The following is an 18,183-nucleotide window of genomic DNA, read 5'->3' on the forward strand; positions in this document are numbered from 1 at the left end:
AGCCACCTTTCCGTCCGAGAGTTTAGTGAGGCTTTTTACCGTTGCAGCTCCCCATGTCCGAACTGGGGATTTCTGGGTAGGGGCTTCGGGTGCGCATTACATTTTTGCCCAAGCGTCCAGTGCGGTTTCTGGTGCGCTCCGAAGTGGGGTTATTGGAGCGCATCAAAGGTGCGCAATGCTGGTGCGAACCCGGGAGCGCTCCGATGTGTGCTCCAAGGTGCGGCGTGCACGAAGTCCGAGCCCGGTTTGCCCCGGGTGCGCACCTCGCGTGCACCTTCGCCGGGGTGAGCACCTTGGTGTGCAGACCTTGGTTGGGTTGCGCGCCCTGGTGCGCACCAAGGAGCGCTCTGAAGTGTGCTCCAAGGTGCGGCGTGCACGAAGTCGGAGCCCGGTTTGCCCCGGGTGTGCACCTCGGGTGCGCACCTCGCGTGCACCTTCGCTGCGGTGGGCACCTTGGCTGGGTTGCGCGCCTTGGTGGGCACCATGCAGTGCACGAAGTCGGAGCCCGGATTGCCCCGGGCGCGCACCTCCGCCAGGGTGGGCACCTTGGTGCGCACAACTTGCCTGGGCTGCGCACCAGGAAGGGCTCAAGATGGCACCCGCGTTCCGTTTTTTTCACTATCTTTCAGAACGGAAATTTTAAAATCTCGTTTTTTTTTGCCTTTTCTGGAAATTAGTGAAGGCAGCGCATCAAAGGTGCGCAACGCTGGTGCGAACCTGGGAGCGCTCCGATGTGTGCTCCAAGGTGCGGCGTGCACGAAGTCGGACCCCGGTTTGCCCCGGGTGCGCACCTCGCGTGCACCTTGGTGCGCACACCTTGGCTGGGTTGCGCGCCCTGGTGGGCACCATGGTGCGCACCAAGGAGCGCTCCGAAGTGTGCTCCAAGGTGCGGCGTGCACGAAGTCGGAGCCCGGTTTGCCCCGGGTGCGCACCTCGCGTGCACCTTCGCCGCGGTGGGCACCATGGCGTGCACGAAGTCGGAGCCCGGTTTGCCCCGGGTGCGCACCTCGCGTGCACCTTCGCCGGGGTGGGCACCTTGGTGTGCAGACCTTGGCTGGGTTGCGCGCCCTGGTGGGCACCATGGTGCGCACCAAGGAGCGCTCCGAAGTGTGCTCCAAGGTGCGGCCTGCACGAAGTCGGAGCCCGGTTTGCCCCGGGTGTGCACCTCGGGTGGGCACCTTGGTGCGCATGCCTTGCCTGGGCTGCGCACCAGGGCGGGCTCAAGATGGCACCCGCGTTCCTTTTTTTTCACTATCTTTCAAAACGGAAATTTTAAAATCTCATTTTTTTTTGCCTTTTTCTGGAAATTAGTGAAGGCAGCGCATCAAAGGTGCGCACCTCGCTGCCCACCACGGTGCGCAACGCCGGTGGGCACCCGGGAGTGCTTCGAAGTGTGCTCCAAGGTGCTGCGTGCACGTTGTCGGAGCCCGGTTTGCCCCGGGTGCGCACCTCGCGTGCACCTTCGTCGGGGTGGGCACCTTGGCTGGGTTTGCCCCGGCTGCGCTCCGAAGCGGGGTTATTGGAGCGCCGCCTCTTTTTTTGTCGGAGCGTTTGGTGGGGTTTCTCGCATTGGCTCTTCCGAGGCCCGGTTGCCACCCTGGCGCGCACGAAGTCGGAAGTAGGGTTAATTGCCCGGGTGCGCACCTTTGCCAGGGTGGGCACCTTACCTGGGCTGCGCACCAGGGCGGGCTCAAGATGGCACGCGCGTTCCGTTTTTTTCACTATCTTTCAAAACGGAAATTTTAAAATCTCCTTTTTTTTTTGCCTTTTCTGGAAATTAGTGAAGGCAGCGCATCAAAGGTGCGCACCTCGCTGCCCACCTTGGTGTGCTCTGAGGTGCGCACCCGGGAGCGCTACGAAGTGTGCTCCAAGGTGCGGCGTGCACGTTGTCGGAGCCCGGTTTGCCCCGGGTGCGCACCTCGCCTGCACCTTGGCCGGGGTGGGCACCTTGGCTGGGTTTGCCCAGGGTGCGCTCCGAAGCGGGGTTACTGGAGCGCCCCCTCTTTTTTTGTCAGAGCGTTTGGTGGGGTTTCTCGCATTGGCTCTTCCCAGGCCCGGTTGTTGGGTGCGCTCCCACCCTGGCGCGCGCGAAGTTGGAAGTTGGGTTAATTGCCCGGGCGCGCACCTTCGCCAGGGTGGGCACCTTGGTGCGCACACCTTGGCTGGGCTGCGCACCAGGGCGGGCTCAAGATGGCACCAGCATTCCCTTTTTCTCACTATCTTTCAAAACGGAAATTTTAAAATCTCGTTTTTTTTTTGCCTTTTATGGAAATTAGTGAAGGCATCGCATCAAAGGTGCGCACCTCGCTGCCCACCTTGGTGTGCTCCGAGGTGCCCACCACGGTGCGCAACGCCGGTGCGAACCCGGGAGCGCCCCGATGTGTGCTCCAAGGTGCGGCGTGCACGAAGTCGGACCCCGGTTTGCCCCGGGTGCGCACCTCGCGTGCACCTTGGTGCGCACACCTTGGCTGGGTTGCGCGGCCTGGTGGGCACCATGGTGCGCACCAAGGAGCGCTCCGAAGTGTGCTCCAAGGTGCGGCGTGCACGAAGTCGGAGCCCGGTTTGCCCCGGGTACGCACCTCGCGTGCACCTTCGCCGGGGTGGGCACCTCGGCTGGGTTGCGCGCCCTGGTGCGCACCAAGGAGCGCTCCGAAGTGTGCTCCAAGGTGCGGCGTGCACGAAGTCGGAGCCCGGTTTGCCCCGGGTGCGCACCTTCGCCGCGGTGCGCACCATGGCGTGCACGAAGTCGGAGCCCGGTTTGCCCCGGGTGCGCACCTCGCGTGCACCTTCGGCGGGGTTGCGCGCCCTGGTGGGCACCATGGTGCGCACCAAGGAGCGCTCCGAAGTGTGCTCCAAGGTGCGGCGTGCACGAAGTCGGAGCCCGGTTTGCCCCGGGTGCGCACCTCGCGTGCACCTTCGGCGGGGTTGCGCGCCCTGGTGGGCACCATGGTGCGCACCAAGGAGCGCTCCGAAGTGTGCTCCAAGGTGCGGCGTGCACGAAGTCGGAGCCCGGTTTGCCCCGGGTGCGCACCTCGCGTGCACCTTCGCCGCGGTGGGCACCATGGCGTGCACGAAGTCGGAGCCCGGTTTGCCCCGGGTGCGCACCTCGCGTGCACCTTCGCCGGGGTGGGCACCTCGGCTGGGTTGCGCGCCCTGGTGCGCACCAAGGAGCGCTCCGAAGTGTGCTCCAAGGTGCGGCGTGCACGAAGTCGGAGCCCGGTTTGCCCCGGGTGCGCACCTCGCGTGCACCTTCGCCAGGGTGGGCACCTCGGTGCGCACACCTTCTCAATGTTTTCTTGCCTTTTCTGGAAATTGGTGAAGGCAGCGCATCAAAGGTGCGCACCTCGGTGTGCTCCGAGGTGCGAACCCGAGAGCGCTCCGAGGTGCCCACGAAGTCGAAAGTCGGGTTAATTGCATTGTTTTCCCCGGGTGCGCTCCGAGGTGCGCAACATCGGCGCGCACCAAGGAGGGCTCCGAAGTGTGCTCCAAGGTGCGCACGATGGCGTGCACCTCTGGTGCGCACGATTCGGAGCTCGGTTTGACCGGGGTGCGCACACCTTGGCTGGGTTGCGCACCTTTTGTGCGCTCCAAGGTGCGCACGAAGTCGGAGCTCGGTTTGCCCCGGGTGCGCACCTTCGCCAGGGTGCGCACCTTGATGCGCACGCCTTGGCTGGGCTGCGCACCTTGGTGGGCGCCATGGTGCGCACCTTTCGTGCGCTCCAAGGTGCGCACGAAGTCGGAGCTCGGTTTGCCCCGGGTGCGCACCTTGGTGGGCGCCATGGTGCACTCCGAGGTGCCCAAGATTGGTGCGCACCAAGGAGCGCTCCGAAGTGCGCTCCAAGGTGCGCGCGAAGTCGAAAGTTGGGTTAATTGTCCGGTTTGCCTCGGGTGCGCACCTTCGCCAGGGTGGGCGCCTTGGTGCGCACACCTTGGCTGGGCTGCGCACACCTTGGCACCCGCGTTTCCTTCATTTTAAATTTTTTTTTTTTACAATCTCTCAAGTGGGAAATTCTATAATCTCAACTTTTTTTGCCTTTTCAGGAAACTTTTGAATGGAGCGCATCATTGGTGCGCTCCGAAGTGTGCTCCAAAGCTCTCTCCAGCTGCGTGCACCTGCCCCGGCCGCGCACCCGGCCCCGCCCAGCTTCGCTCACCTGTCCCGGGCGTCTGGTGCGGAACCTTAGAGTAAGAAACATCACCGTGCACCTTGGCCAACGTGCGCGACTCGACCGAGCGCGCACTGGCCGAGGTGCACACCGATTTCACCTGGGTGCGCGCGCAGCACCTCGGGCGCACCGGGGTGCGCGCACAACGCCCGGGTTGCACCGTGGCCTGTGTGCTCGGGGCGCCTCGGGTGCGCGCTCGGTGTCGCCCCCGCGCGCGCGGTAGTGCGGGCAGCGCACCCCGGCCCGGCCCGGCCCCGACGAGAACGCAAACGGGCAAAAGGTTTATTCAAATAGCATTGCGATGCCCGGCGAAAAACTAAAAAAGGGTGCAACACCGGGACTTCCCGGGAGGTCACCCATCCCAGTACTACTCCGGCCCAAGCGCGCTTAACTGCGGAGTTCTGATGGGATCCGGTGCACTAACGCTGGTATGATCGCACCCGTTATGAGCTTGTCGCAGTGTGTACTTAGCAAACCGCGACCCACGTGCGAATCCACCCCGGCCACCCACCCCCGTCGAGGTGCACACCCTCCCTCGCGAAGTGCGCCCCGTTCGCCAAGTGTGAGCCCTGCCCGGGTGCGCGCACCTTGCTAGGGCGTCGGGTGTGCACCCGGCCCGGCCTACGTGCGTGCACCTGTAGGGGGCGTCGTGTGCGTGCAGTGTCCCGTCTGCAACGCGGTGCCCACACACCACCTCGGGCGCAACGACCTGCGCTCACATGTGGGCCGAGTGCACCTTGGTGCATGTTCGGGGCGCCTCGGGTGCACGCTCGATCTTGCCCCGGTGCACCAAGGCGCTCGGTTTGCCCCGGGTGCGCACTTGGTGCAAGGTGGGCACCCAAAATAGGGATCAAGCACCAAAACACAAGTTTCGGGATGCAAAATGGGACCCAAGGACCACAAATGCGTTCCAAGACCCATGATGGGTCCACGAGAACAAAAATGTGTTCCGAGACTTAATAAACAAATATTGGGTTTTAGGAGAAGAAACATGCTCTGATGCCCAAAACGAGAATCGACCCCGAAAAGGCCACAGGCCAAAAGTGGGATGCGAGACAAAAAAAAATGGGACCCGAGGACCAAAATTGGGTTCCCAGGTCGAAGACAGGGCAACCGGACAAGAAACGACCTCTAAGGCTCGAAATGAGTCCCGACGACTAAAACTTGACAAGAAGCACCCATCAGGCACCCAACTCGACACCCATGGGATGCCGACCCACCCGGGCTTCCACCTAGCACACCTTGGCACCCACCCACCCTCGCACCCAACCTCGCACCCAACTTAGCACCTTTGAACCCACATTGGCACTCACCCTGACCCTGGCACCTTGGAACCCACATTGGCACTCACCTTGACCCTGGCACCCACCTTTGCACTCACCTTGGGACCCACCCTGGCTCCCACCTCGGCACCCACCCAGACACCCACCTTGGTTCCTTGGCACCCACCTTGGATCCTTGGCACCCACCCCGACACCCACCTTGGCACGCAACTTGGCTACTTGCCACCCACCTTGGCTCCTTGACGCCCACCCCGACAACCACCCCGTGACCTACCCTGGCTAGGGTTGGTGCACACCCACCCTGGTGCCCACCTTGGCACCCACCCTATGACCCACCTTGGCACGCACCTTAGTACCCACCCCGTTACCCACCCTAGGACCCACCCCGTGACCCACCTTGGCCAGGGTGGGTGCCTTGGTGCGCACAACTTGCCTGGGCTGCACACCAGGGCGGGCTCAAGATGGCACCCGCGTTCCGTTTTTTTCACTATCTTTCAAAACGGAAATTTTAAAATCTCATTTTTTTCTTTTTTTTGCCTTTTCTGGAAATTAGTGAAGGCAGCGCATCAAAGGTGCGCAATGCTGGTGCGAACCCGGGAGCGCTCCGATGTGTGCTCCAAGGTGCGGCGTGCACGAAGTCCGAGCCCGGTTTGCCCCGGGTGCGCACCTCGCGTGCACCTTCGCCGGGGTGAGCACCTTGGCTGGGTTGCGCGCCCTGGTGCGTACCAAGGAGCGCTCTGAAGTGTGCTCCAAGGTGCGGCGTGCACGAAGTCGGAGCCCGGTTTGCCCCGGGTGTGCACCTCGGGTGCGCACCTCGCGTGCACCTTCGCTGCGGTGGGCACCTTGGCTGGGTTGCGCGCCTTGGTGGGCACCATGCAGTGCACGAAGTCGGAGCCCGGTTTGCCCCGGGCGCGCACCTCCGCCAGGGTGGGCACCTTGGTGCGCACAACTTGCCTGGGCTGCGCATCAGGAAGGGCTCAAGATGGCACCCGCGTTCCGTTTTTTTCACTATCTTTCAGAACGGAAATTTTAAAATATCGTTTTTTTTTGCCTTTTCTGGAAATTAGTGAAGGCAGCGCATCAAAGGTGCGCAACGCTGGTGCGAACCTGGGAGCGCTCCGATGTGTGCTCCAAGGTGCGGCGTGCACGAAGTCGGAGCCCGGTTTGCCTCGGGTGCGCCCTGGTGGGCACCATGGTGCGCACCAAGGAGCGCTCCGAAGTGTGCTCCAAGGTGCGGCCTGCACGAAGTCGGAGCCCGGTTTGCCCCGGGTGTGCACCTCGGGTGGGCACCTTGGTGCGCATGCCTTGCCTGGGCTGCGCACCAGGGCGGGCTCAAGATGGCACCCGCGTTCCTTTTTTTTCACTATCTTTCAAAACGGAAATTTTAAAATCTCATTTTTTTTTGCCTTTTTCTGGAAATTAGTGAAGGCAGCGCATCAAAGGTGCGCACCTCGCTGCCCACCACGGTGCGCAACGCCGGTGGGCACCCGGGAGTGCTTCGAAGTGTGCTCCAAGGTGCTGCGTGCACGTTGTCGGAGCCCGGTTTGCCCCGGGTGCGCACCTCGCGTGCACCTTCGTCGGGGTGGGCACCTTGGCTTGGTTTGCCCCGGCTGCGCTCCGAAGCGGGGTTATTGGAGCGCCGCCTCTTTTTTTGTCGGAGCGTTTGGTGGGGTTTCTCGCATTGGCTCTTCCGAGGCCCGGTTGCCACCCTGGCGCGCACGAAGTCGGAAGTAGGGTTAATTGCCCGGGTGCGCACCTTTGCCAGGGTGGCACCTTACCTGGGCTGCGCACCAGGGCGGGCTCAAGATGGCACGCGCGTTCCGTTTTTTTCACTATCTTTCAAAACGGAAATTTTAAAATCTCCTTTTTTTTTTGCCTTTTCTGGAAATTAGTGAAGGCAGCGCATCAAAGGTGCGCACCTCGCTGCCCACCTTGGTGTGCTCTGAGGTGCGCACCCGGGAGCGCTACGAAGTGTGCTCCAAGGTGCGGCGTGCACGTTGTCGGAGCCCGGTTTGCCCCGGGTGCGCACCTCGCCTGCACCTTGGCCGGGGTGGGCACCTTGGCTGGGTTTGCCCAGGGTGCGCTCCGAAGCGGGGTTACTGGAGCGCCCCCTCTTTTTTTGTCAGAGAGTTTGGTGGGGTTTCTCGCATTGGCTCTTCCCAGGCCCGGTTGTTGGGTGCGCTCCCACCCTGGCGCGCGCGAAGTTGGAAGTTGGGTTAATTGCCCGGGCGCGCACCTTCGCCAGGGTGGGCACCTTGGTGCGCAAACCTTGGCTGGGCTGCGCACCAGGGCGGGCTCAAGATGGCACCAGCATTCCCTTTTTCTCACTATCTTTCAAAACGGAAATTTTAAAATCTCGTTTTTTTTTTGCCTTTTATGGAAATTAGTGAAGGCATCGCATCAAAGGTGCGCACCTCGCTGCCCACCTTGGTGTGCTCCGAGGTGCCCACCACGGTGCGCAACGCCGGTGCGAACCCGGGAGCGCCCCGATGTGTGCTCCAAGGTGCGGCGTGCACGAAGTCGGACCCCGGTTTGCCCCGGGTGCGCACCTCGCGTGCACCTTGGTGCGCACACCTTGGCTGGGTTGCGCGGCCTGGTGGGCACCATGGTGCGCACCAAGGAGCGCTCCGAAGTGTGCTCCAAGGTGCGGCGTGCACGAAGTCGGAGCCCGGTTTGCCCCGGGTGCGCACCTTCGCCGCGGTGGGCACCATGGCGTGCACGAAGTCGGAGCCCGGTTTGCCCCGGGTGCGCACCTCGCGTGCACCTTCGCCGGGGTGGGCACCTCGGCTGGGTTGCGCGCCCTGGTGCGCACCAAGGAGCGCTCTGAAGTGTGCTCCAAGGTGCGGCGTGCACGAAGTCGGAGCCCGGTTTGCCCCGGGTGTGCACCTCGGGTGCGCACCTCGCGTGCACCTTCGCTGCGGTGGGCACCTTGGCTGGGTTGCGCGCCTTGGTGGGCACCATGCAGTGCACGAAGTCGGAGCCCGGATTGCCCCGGGCGCGCACCTCCGCCAGGGTGGGCACCTTGGTGCGCACAACTTGCCTGGGCTGCGCACCAGGAAGGGCTCAAGATGGCACCCGCGTTCCGTTTTTTTCACTATCTTTCAGAACGGAAATTTTAAAATCTCGTTTTTTTTTGCCTTTTCTGGAAATTAGTGAAGGCAGCGCATCAAAGGTGCGCAACGCTGGTGCGAACCTGGGAGCGCTCCGATGTGTGCTCCAAGGTGCGGCGTGCACGAAGTCGGACCCCGGTTTGCCCCGGGTGCGCACCTCGCGTGCACCTTGGTGCGCACACCTTGGCTGGGTTGCGCGCCCTGGTGGGCACCATGGTGCGCACCAAGGAGCGCTCCGAAGTGTGCTCCAAGGTGCGGCGTGCACGAAGTCGGAGCCCGGTTTGCCCCGGGTGCGCACCTCGCGTGCACCTTCGCCGCGGTGGGCACCATGGCGTGCACGAAGTCGGAGCCCGGTTTGCCCCGGGTGCGCACCTCGCGTGCACCTTCGCCGGGGTGGGCACCTTGGTGTGCAGACCTTGGCTGGGTTGCGCGCCCTGGTGGGCACCATGGTGCGCACCAAGGAGCGCTCCGAAGTGTGCTCCAAGGTGCGGCCTGCACGAAGTCGGAGCCCGGTTTGCCCCGGGTGTGCACCTCGGGTGGGCACCTTGGTGCGCATGCCTTGCCTGGGCTGCGCACCAGGGCGGGCTCAAGATGGCACCCGCGTTCCTTTTTTTTCACTATCTTTCAAAACGGAAATTTTAAAATCTCATTTTTTTTTGCCTTTTTCTGGAAATTAGTGAAGGCAGCGCATCAAAGGTGCGCACCTCGCTGCCCACCACGGTGCGCAACGCCGGTGGGCACCCGGGAGTGCTTCGAAGTGTGCTCCAAGGTGCTGCGTGCACGTTGTCGGAGCCCGGTTTGCCCCGGGTGCGCACCTCGCGTGCACCTTCGTCGGGGTGGGCACCTTGGCTGGGTTTGCCCCGGCTGCGCTCCGAAGCGGGGTTATTGGAGCGCCGCCTCTTTTTTTGTCGGAGCGTTTGGTGGGGTTTCTCGCATTGGCTCTTCCGAGGCCCGGTTGCCACCCTGGCGCGCACGAAGTCGGAAGTAGGGTTAATTGCCCGGGTGCGCACCTTTGCCAGGGTGGGCACCTTACCTGGGCTGCGCACCAGGGCGGGCTCAAGATGGCACGCGCGTTCCGTTTTTTTCACTATCTTTCAAAACGGAAATTTTAAAATCTCCTTTTTTTTTTGCCTTTTCTGGAAATTAGTGAAGGCAGCGCATCAAAGGTGCGCACCTCGCTGCCCACCTTGGTGTGCTCTGAGGTGCGCACCCGGGAGCGCTACGAAGTGTGCTCCAAGGTGCGGCGTGCACGTTGTCGGAGCCCGGTTTGCCCCGGGTGCGCACCTCGCCTGCACCTTGGCCGGGGTGGGCACCTTGGCTGGGTTTGCCCAGGGTGCGCTCCGAAGCGGGGTTACTGGAGCGCCCCCTCTTTTTTTGTCAGAGCGTTTGGTGGGGTTTCTCGCATTGGCTCTTCCCAGGCCCGGTTGTTGGGTGCGCTCCCACCCTGGCGCGCGCGAAGTTGGAAGTTGGATTAATTGCCCGGGCGCGCACCTTCGCCAGGGTGGGCACCTTGGTGCGCACACCTTGGCTGGGCTGCGCACCAGGGCGGGCTCAAGATGGCACCAGCATTCCCTTTTTCTCACTATCTTTCAAAACGGAAATTTTAAAATCTCGTTTTTTTTTTGCCTTTTATGGAAATTAGTGAAGGCATCGCATCAAAGGTGCGCACCTCGCTGCCCACCTTGGTGTGCTCCGAGGTGCCCACCACGGTGCGCAACGCCGGTGCGAACCCGGGAGCGCCCCGATGTGTGCTCCAAGGTGCGGCGTGCACGAAGTCGGACCCCGGTTTGCCCCGGGTGCGCACCTCGCGTGCACCTTGGTGCGCACACCTTGGCTGGGTTGCGCGGCCTGGTGGGCACCATGGTGCGCACCAAGGAGCGCTCCGAAGTGTGCTCCAAGGTGCGGCGTGCACGAAGTCGGAGCCCGGTTTGCCCCGGGTACGCACCTCGCGTGCACCTTCGCCGGGGTGGGCACCTCGGCTGGGTTGCGCGCCCTGGTGCGCACCAAGGAGCGCTCCGAAGTGTGCTCCAAGGTGCGGCGTGCACGAAGTCGGAGCCCGGTTTGCCCCGGGTGCGCACCTTCGCCGCGGTGCGCACCATGGCGTGCACGAAGTCGGAGCCCGGTTTGCCCCGGGTGCGCACCTCGCGTGCACCTTCGGCGGGGTTGCGCGCCCTGGTGGGCACCATGGTGCGCACCAAGGAGCGCTCCGAAGTGTGCTCCAAGGTGCGGCGTGCACGAAGTCGGAGCCCGGTTTGCCCCGGGTGCGCACCTCGCGTGCACCTTCGGCGGGGTTGCGCGCCCTGGTGGGCACCATGGTGCGCACCAAGGAGCGCTCCGAAGTGTGCTCCAAGGTGCGGCGTGCACGAAGTCGGAGCCCGGTTTGCCCCGGGTGCGCACCTCGCGTGCACCTTCGCCGCGGTGGGCACCATGGCGTGCACGAAGTCGGAGCCCGGTTTGCCCCGGGTGCGCACCTCGCGTGCACCTTCGCCGGGGTGGGCACCTCGGCTGGGTTGCGCGCCCTGGTGCGCACCAAGGAGCGCTCCGAAGTGTGCTCCAAGGTGCGGCGTGCACGAAGTCGGAGCCCGGTTTGCCCCGGGTGCGCACCTCGCGTGCACCTTCGCCAGGGTGGGCACCTCGGTGCGCACACCTTCTCAATGTTTTCTTGCCTTTTCTGGAAATTGGTGAAGGCAGCGCATCAAAGGTGCGCACCTCGGTGTGCTCCGAGGTGCGAACCCGAGAGCGCTCCGAGGTGCCCACGAAGTCGAAAGTCGGGTTAATTGCATTGTTTTCCCCGGGTGCGCTCCGAGGTGCGCAACATCGGCGCGCACCAAGGAGGGCTCCGAAGTGTGCTCCAAGGTGCGCACGATGGCGTGCACCTCTGGTGCGCACGATTCGGAGCTCGGTTTGACCGGGGTGCGCACACCTTGGCTGGGTTGCGCACCTTTTGTGCGCTCCAAGGTGCGCACGAAGTCGGAGCTCGGTTTGCCCCGGGTGCGCACCTTCGCCAGGGTGCGCACCTTGATGCGCACGCCTTGGCTGGGCTGCGCACCTTGGTGGGCGCCATGGTGCGCACCTTTCGTGCGCTCCAAGGTGCGCACGAAGTCGGAGCTCGGTTTGCCCCGGGTGCGCACCTTGGTGGGCGCCATGGTGCACTCCGAGGTGCCCAAGATTGGTGCGCACCAAGGAGCGCTCCGAAGTGCGCTCCAAGGTGCGCGCGAAGTCGAAAGTTGGGTTAATTGTCCGGTTTGCCTCGGGTGCGCACCTTGCGTGCACCTTCGCCAGGGTGGGCGCCTTGGTGCGCACACCTTGGCTGGGCTGCGCACACCTTGGCACCCGCGTTTCCTTCATTTTAAATTTTTTTTTTTTACAATCTCTCAAGTGGGAAATTCTATAATCTCAACTTTTTTTGCCTTTTCAGGAAACTTTTGAATGGAGCGCATCATTGGTGCGCTCCGAAGTGTGCTCCAAAGCTCTCTCCAGCTGCGTGCACCTGCCCCGGCCGCGCACCCGGCCCCGCCCAGCTTCGCTCACCTGTCCCGGGCGTCTGGTGCGGAACCTTAGAGTAAGAAACATCACCGTGCACCTTGGCCAACGTGCGCGACTCGACCGAGCGCGCACTGGCCGAGGTGCACACCGATTTCACCTGGGTGCGCGCGCAGCACCTCGGGCGCACCGGGGTGCGCGCACAACGCCCGGGTTGCACCGTGGCCTGTGTGCTCGGGGTGCCTCGGGTGCGCGCTCGGTGTCGCCCCCGCGCGCGCGGTAGTGCGGGCAGCGCACCCCGGCCCGGCCCGGCCCCGACGAGAACGCAAACGGGCAAAAGGTTTATTCAAATAGCATTGCGACGCCCGGCGAAAAACTAAAAAAGGGTGCAACACCGGGACTTCCCGGGAGGTCACCCATCCCAGTACTACTCCGGCCCAAGCGCGCTTAACTGCGGAGTTCTGATGGGATCCGGTGCACTAATGCTGGTATGATCGCACCCGTTATGAGCTTGTCGCAGTGTGTACTTAGCAAACCGCGACCCACGTGCGAATCCACCCCGGCCACCCACCCCCGTCGAGGTGCACACCCTCCCTCGCGAAGTGCGCCCCGTTCGCCAAGTGTGAGCCCTGCCCGGGTGCGCGCACCTTGCTAGGGCGTCGGGTGTGCACCCGGCCCGGCCTACGTGCGTGCACCTGGAGGGGGCGTCGTGTGCGTGCAGTGTCCCGTCTGCAACGCGGTGCCCACACACCACCTCGGGCGCAACGACCTGCGCTCACATGTGGGCCGAGTGCACCTTGGTGCATGTTCGGGGCGCCTCGGGTGCACGCTCGATCTTGCCCCGGTGCACCAAGGCGCTCGGTTTGCCCCGGGTGCGCACTTGGTGCAAGGTGGGCACCCAAAATAGGGATCAAGCACCAAAACACAAGTTTCGGGATGCAAAATGGGACCCAAGGACCACAAATGCGTTCCAAGACCCATGATGGGTCCACGAGAACAAAAATGTGTTCCGAGACTTAATAAACAAATATTGGGTTTTAGGAGAAGAAACATGCTCTGATGCCCAAAACGAGAATCGACCCCGAAAAGGCCACAGGCCAAAAGTGGGATGCGAGACAAAAAAAAATGGGACCCGAGGACCAAAATTGGGTTCCCAGGTCGAAGACAGGGCAACCGGACAAGAAACGACCTCTAAGGCTCGAAATGAGTCCCGACGACTAAAACTTGACAAGAAGCACCCATCAGGCACCCAACTCGACACCCATGGGATGCCGACCCACCCGGGCTTCCACCTAGCACACCTTGGCACCCACCCACCCTCGCACCCAACCTCGCACCCAACTTAGCACCTTTGAACCCACATTGGCACTCACCCTGACCCTGGCACCTTGGAACCCACATTGGCACTCACCTTGACCCTGGCACCCACCTTTGCACTCACCTTGGGACCCACCCTGGCTCCCACCTCGGCACCCACCCAGACACCCACCTTGGTTCCTTGGCACCCACCTTGGATCCTTGGCACCCACCCCGACACCCACCTTGGCACGCAACTTGGCTACTTGCCACCCACCTTGGCTCCTTGACGCCCACCCCGACAACCACCCCGTGACCTACCCTGGCTAGGGTTGGTGCACACCCACCCTGGTGCCCACCTTGGCACCCACCCTATGACCCACCTTGGCACGCACCTTAGTACCCACCCCGTTACCCACCCTAGGACCCACCCCGTGACCCACCTTGGCCAGGGTGGGTGCACCCACCCTGGTGCCCACCTTGGCACCCACCCATCCTAGCACCCAGCCTGTGACCGGGCTTGGAACCCAACCTTGCACCCGCACCCGTCTTGGCCAGTGTGGGTGCGCACCCATCCTGGCACCCACGTTGTGACACACCCTTTAACCCACGCACCCTAGCACCCACGTTGGCACCCACCTTGGAACCCAACCTAGCAACTTGGCACCCACCCCGTGACCCACCTTGGCATCCACCATAGCAGTCGCCGACTTGGCACCCACCTCGGCACCCACCTTGACACTTGTGGACCCACCTTGCCACTCACCCTAGCATCGACCCATCCTAGCACCCACCCTGGCACCTTTGCACCCTAGCACTCACCCATCCTAGCACCTAACCTGTGACCCACCTTGACACTCACCCTCGCACCCACCTTGGAACCCAACCTAGCACCCACCCACCCTGACACCAACCCTAGCACCTACCCACCCTTGCACCCACCCTGTGACCCATCTTGGCACCCACCCATCCTACCACTCAACCTATCACCCACCTTCTCACCCACCTTGGCATCCACCTTAGCACCCACCCACACTGGCACCTTGGCACCCACCTCGGGCAAGGTGGGTGCACACCCACCCTGGCACCCAATTTAGAACCCACCGAGCATGTTACCCACCTTGGCACCCACATTGCAGCCCACCCTAGTACCCACCCTATGACCCACATTGGCATCCACACCCTAGCACCCAGGCACCTCGACACCCGCCTTGACACCCACCCTAGCACTGAACCTGTGACCCACCTTGGAACTCACCCTAGAACCCACCCACCCTGTGAACCACCTTGGCATCCACCTTAGCACCCACCCACCTTGGCACCCACTCTAGCACTCACCCATCCTAACACCCAACTTGTTACCCACCTTGGCACCCGCCCTCGCGTCCACCTTGAAACCCACCCTAGCACCCACCCACGCAGGAGCCCACCTTGGCACCCAACCTAACACCCACGCATCCTGGCACCCAACTTGTGACCCACCTTGGAACCCACCCTAGTACCCACCTTTGAACCCACTATATCACCAACCCACCTTGGCACCCACCCTATGACCCTCTTTGGAATCCACCCTAGCACGCACCCACCCTGGCACCCACCATGGAGCGCACCCTAGCACCCACCCACCTCGGCACGCACCTCAACACCCACCTTGGTGTGCGCACTGCGCCAACCTCTCAAAGACCCTATGTGGTGCGCTCCAAAGTGTACACCTTTGGTGCGCTCCAAGGTGCGCACCTTTGGTGCACACCGAGGTGCACACCAAAGTGTGCACCGAGGTGAGCACCAAAGTGCACTCCAGGGTGCACACCAAGGCGTGCACCTTTGGTGCGGTCAATGCAAACGAATTCGGAAGTTGGGGTCGATGTCCTAATCGCTGCTGCAGACTACACGTATGAGAATCGGACAAATAGCTTTATATAGGGGAGGTGTTGCGTTTGATGGGTCGACTCCCCTGGTTGTGTGCACTGCACCAACTTCAAAGACCCTGTCTTGTTTAAGAAGTCAAAAGTTGGGGTGGATGTCCTAATCATTGCTGCAGTCTACGCATGTATGAGAATCAGACAAATAGCTTATATAGGGGAGGTGTTGCATTCGGTGGGTTGACTCCCCTGGTTGTGCGCACTGCGCCAACCTCAAAGACCCCGCATAGCAGAAGAAGTCGGAAGTCGGATTTTGGTGAGCACCAAGGCGTGCACCTTTGGTGCGGTCAACGCAGACGAATTCAGAAGTTGGGGTGGATGTCCTAATCGTTGTTGCAGGCTACACATGTATGAGAATCAGACAAATAGCTTATATAGGGGAGGTGTTGGGTTTGATGGGTCAACTCCCTTGGTTGTGCGCATTACGCCAACCTCAAAGACCTTGTTTTCGTTAAGAAGTCAAAAGTTGGGGTCAATGTCCTAATGGCTCCTGCAGGCTACACATGTATGAGAATCGGACAAATAGCTTATATAGGGGAGGTGTTGGGTTTGATGGGTCGACTCCCCTGGTTGTGCGCATTACGTCAACCTCAAAGACCTTGTTTTCGTTAAGAAGTCAAAAGTTGGGGTCGATGTCCTAATTGCTCCTGTAGACTACACATGTATGAGAATCAGACAAATAGCTTATATAGGGGAGGTGTTGGGTTTGATGGGTTGACTCCCCTAGTTGTTCGCATTACACCAACCTCAAAGACCTTGTTTTCGTTTAGAAGCCGAAAGTTGGGGTCGATGTCCTAATTGCTCCTGCAGGCTACGCATGTATGAGAATCAGACAAATAGCTTATATAGGGGAGGTGTTGGGTTTGATGGGTCGACTCCCCTGGTTGTGCGCATTGCGCCAACCTCAAAGACCCTGCATTGCGGATGAAGTCGAAAGTCAGAGTTTGGTGTGCTACAAGGTGTGGTCGAAGGTGCTCACCTAGGTGTGCACCTTTGGAGCACAGGAAAAGTGCCCTCCAAAAGTGCGCACCTTTGGAGTGCACAAAAGTGCCCTCCAAAAGTGCGCACCTTTGGAGCGCAGAAAAGTGCCCTCCAAAAGTGCGCACCTTTGGAGCGCAGAAAAGTGCCCTCCAAAAAGTGCCCTCCAAAAGTGCGCACCTTTGGAGCGCAGAAAAGTGCCCTCCAAAAAGTGCCCTCCAAAAGTGCGCACCTTTGGAGCGCAGAAAAGTGCCCTCCAAAAAGTGCCCTCCAAAAGTGCGCACCTTTGGAGCGCAGAAAAGTGCCCTCCAAAAAGTGCCCTCCAAAAGTGCGCACCTTTGGAGCGCAGAAAAGTGCCCTCCAAAAAGTGCCCTCCAAAAGTGCGCACCTTTGGAGCGCAGAAAAGTGCCCTCCAAAAAGTGCCCTCCAAAAGTGCGCACCTTTGGAGCGCAGAAAAGTGCCCTCCAAAAAGTGCCCTCCAAAAGTGCGCACCTTTGGAGCGCAGAAAAGTGCCCTCCAAAAAGTGCCCTCCAAAAGTGCGCACCTTTGGAGCGCAGAAAAGTGCCCTCCAAAAGTGCGCACTTTTGGTGCGCACCAAGGCGCTGGTTCGGTCGTTGCAGGCGAGTTCGGAAGTTGGGGTCGATGTCCTGAGCGGAGGTGCAAACTACACAGGTGTCGGAATCGGACAAATAGCTTATATAGGGGAGGTGTATGCTTCGATGGGTCGACTCCCCAGGTTGAGCGCACCGCGCCAACCTCAAAGACCCTACGGTATGGATGAAGTCGGAAGTTGGGTCCGATGACCGATTCGATTAGTAGGTATGCTCATGAGGTCGGAATTTGGGTCCGATGACCTGCCATGTGCAGGAAGGCGAATGTTGACACTGTGCGTTGCAAGGTGCACACCAAGGCGCTGGTGCGGTCTTTTTAGTCGAGTTCGGAAGTTGGGGTCGATGTCCTGATCGGAGGTGCAAGCTACACAGGTGTGGGAATCGGACAAATAGCTTATATAGGGGAGGTGTATGCTTCGTTGGGTCGACTCCCCGGGTTGAGCGCACCGCGCCAACCTCAAAGACCCTACGGTATGGATGAAGTCGGAAGTTGGGTCCGATGACCGATTCGATATGTAGGCATACTCGCGAGGTCGGAATTTGGGTCCGATGACCTGCCACGTGCAGGAAGGCGAATGTTGGCACTGTGCGTTGCAAGGTGCGCACCAAGGCGCTGGTTCGGTCGTTGGAGGCGAGTTCGGAAGTTGGGGTCGATGTCTTGATCGGAGGTGCAAACTACACAGGTGTGGGAATCGGACAAATAGCTTATATAGGGGAGGTGTATGCTTCGTTGGGTCGACTCCCCGGGTTGAGCGCACCGCGCCAACCTCAAAGACCCTACGGTATGGATGAAGTCGGAAGTTGGGTCCGATGACCGATTCGATATGTAGGCATACTCGCGAGGTCGGAATTTGGGTCCGATGACCTGCCATGTGCAGGAAGGCGAATGTTGGGACTGTGCGTCGCAAGGTGCGCACCAAGGCGCTGGTGCCGTCGTTGCAGTCGAGTTCGGAAGTTGGGGTCGATGTCCTGGTCAGAGGTGCAAACTACACAGGTGTGGGAATCGGACAAATAGCTTATATAGGGGAGGTGTATGCTTCGATGGGTCGACTCCCTGGGTTGAGCGCACCGCGCCAACCTCAAAGACCCTACAGTATGGATGAAGTCGGAAGTTGGGTCCGATGACCGATTCGATACGTAGGCATATTGGCGAGGTCTGAATTTGTGTCCGATGACCTGCCATGCGCAGGAAGGCGGAATTTGGGTCCGATGACCGAGTTGATGGCGTGCCATGCGCAGAAAGGCGGAATTTGGGTCCGATGACCGAGTTGATGTTGATGGCCCGCCATGCACAGGAAGGCGGAATTTGGGTCCGATGACCGATTTGAAGGCGT

At 61.2% G+C, this 18,183-nt stretch overlaps 2 non-coding genes across 2 annotated transcripts; both read right to left on the bottom strand.

Annotated features, from left to right (window-relative positions):
• Positions 1-4,489: 4,489 nt before the first annotated feature.
• On the bottom strand, positions 4,490-4,608 carry LOC131867892 (5S ribosomal RNA). Its single transcript, XR_009366413.1, has one exon. It is a non-coding gene; the product is annotated as a 5S ribosomal RNA (ribosomal RNA).
• Positions 4,609-12,425: 7,817 nt separating this feature from the next.
• On the bottom strand, positions 12,426-12,544 carry LOC131867886 (5S ribosomal RNA). The gene has a single exon (XR_009366407.1). It is a non-coding gene; the product is annotated as a 5S ribosomal RNA (ribosomal RNA).
• Between the last annotated feature and the right edge of the window lie 5,639 nt (positions 12,545-18,183).

This window comes from Cryptomeria japonica, unplaced genomic scaffold (assembly GCF_030272615.1).
Source record: "Cryptomeria japonica unplaced genomic scaffold, Sugi_1.0 HiC_scaffold_189, whole genome shotgun sequence".
NCBI classification, from domain to species: Eukaryota; Viridiplantae; Streptophyta; class Pinopsida; order Cupressales; family Cupressaceae; genus Cryptomeria; species Cryptomeria japonica.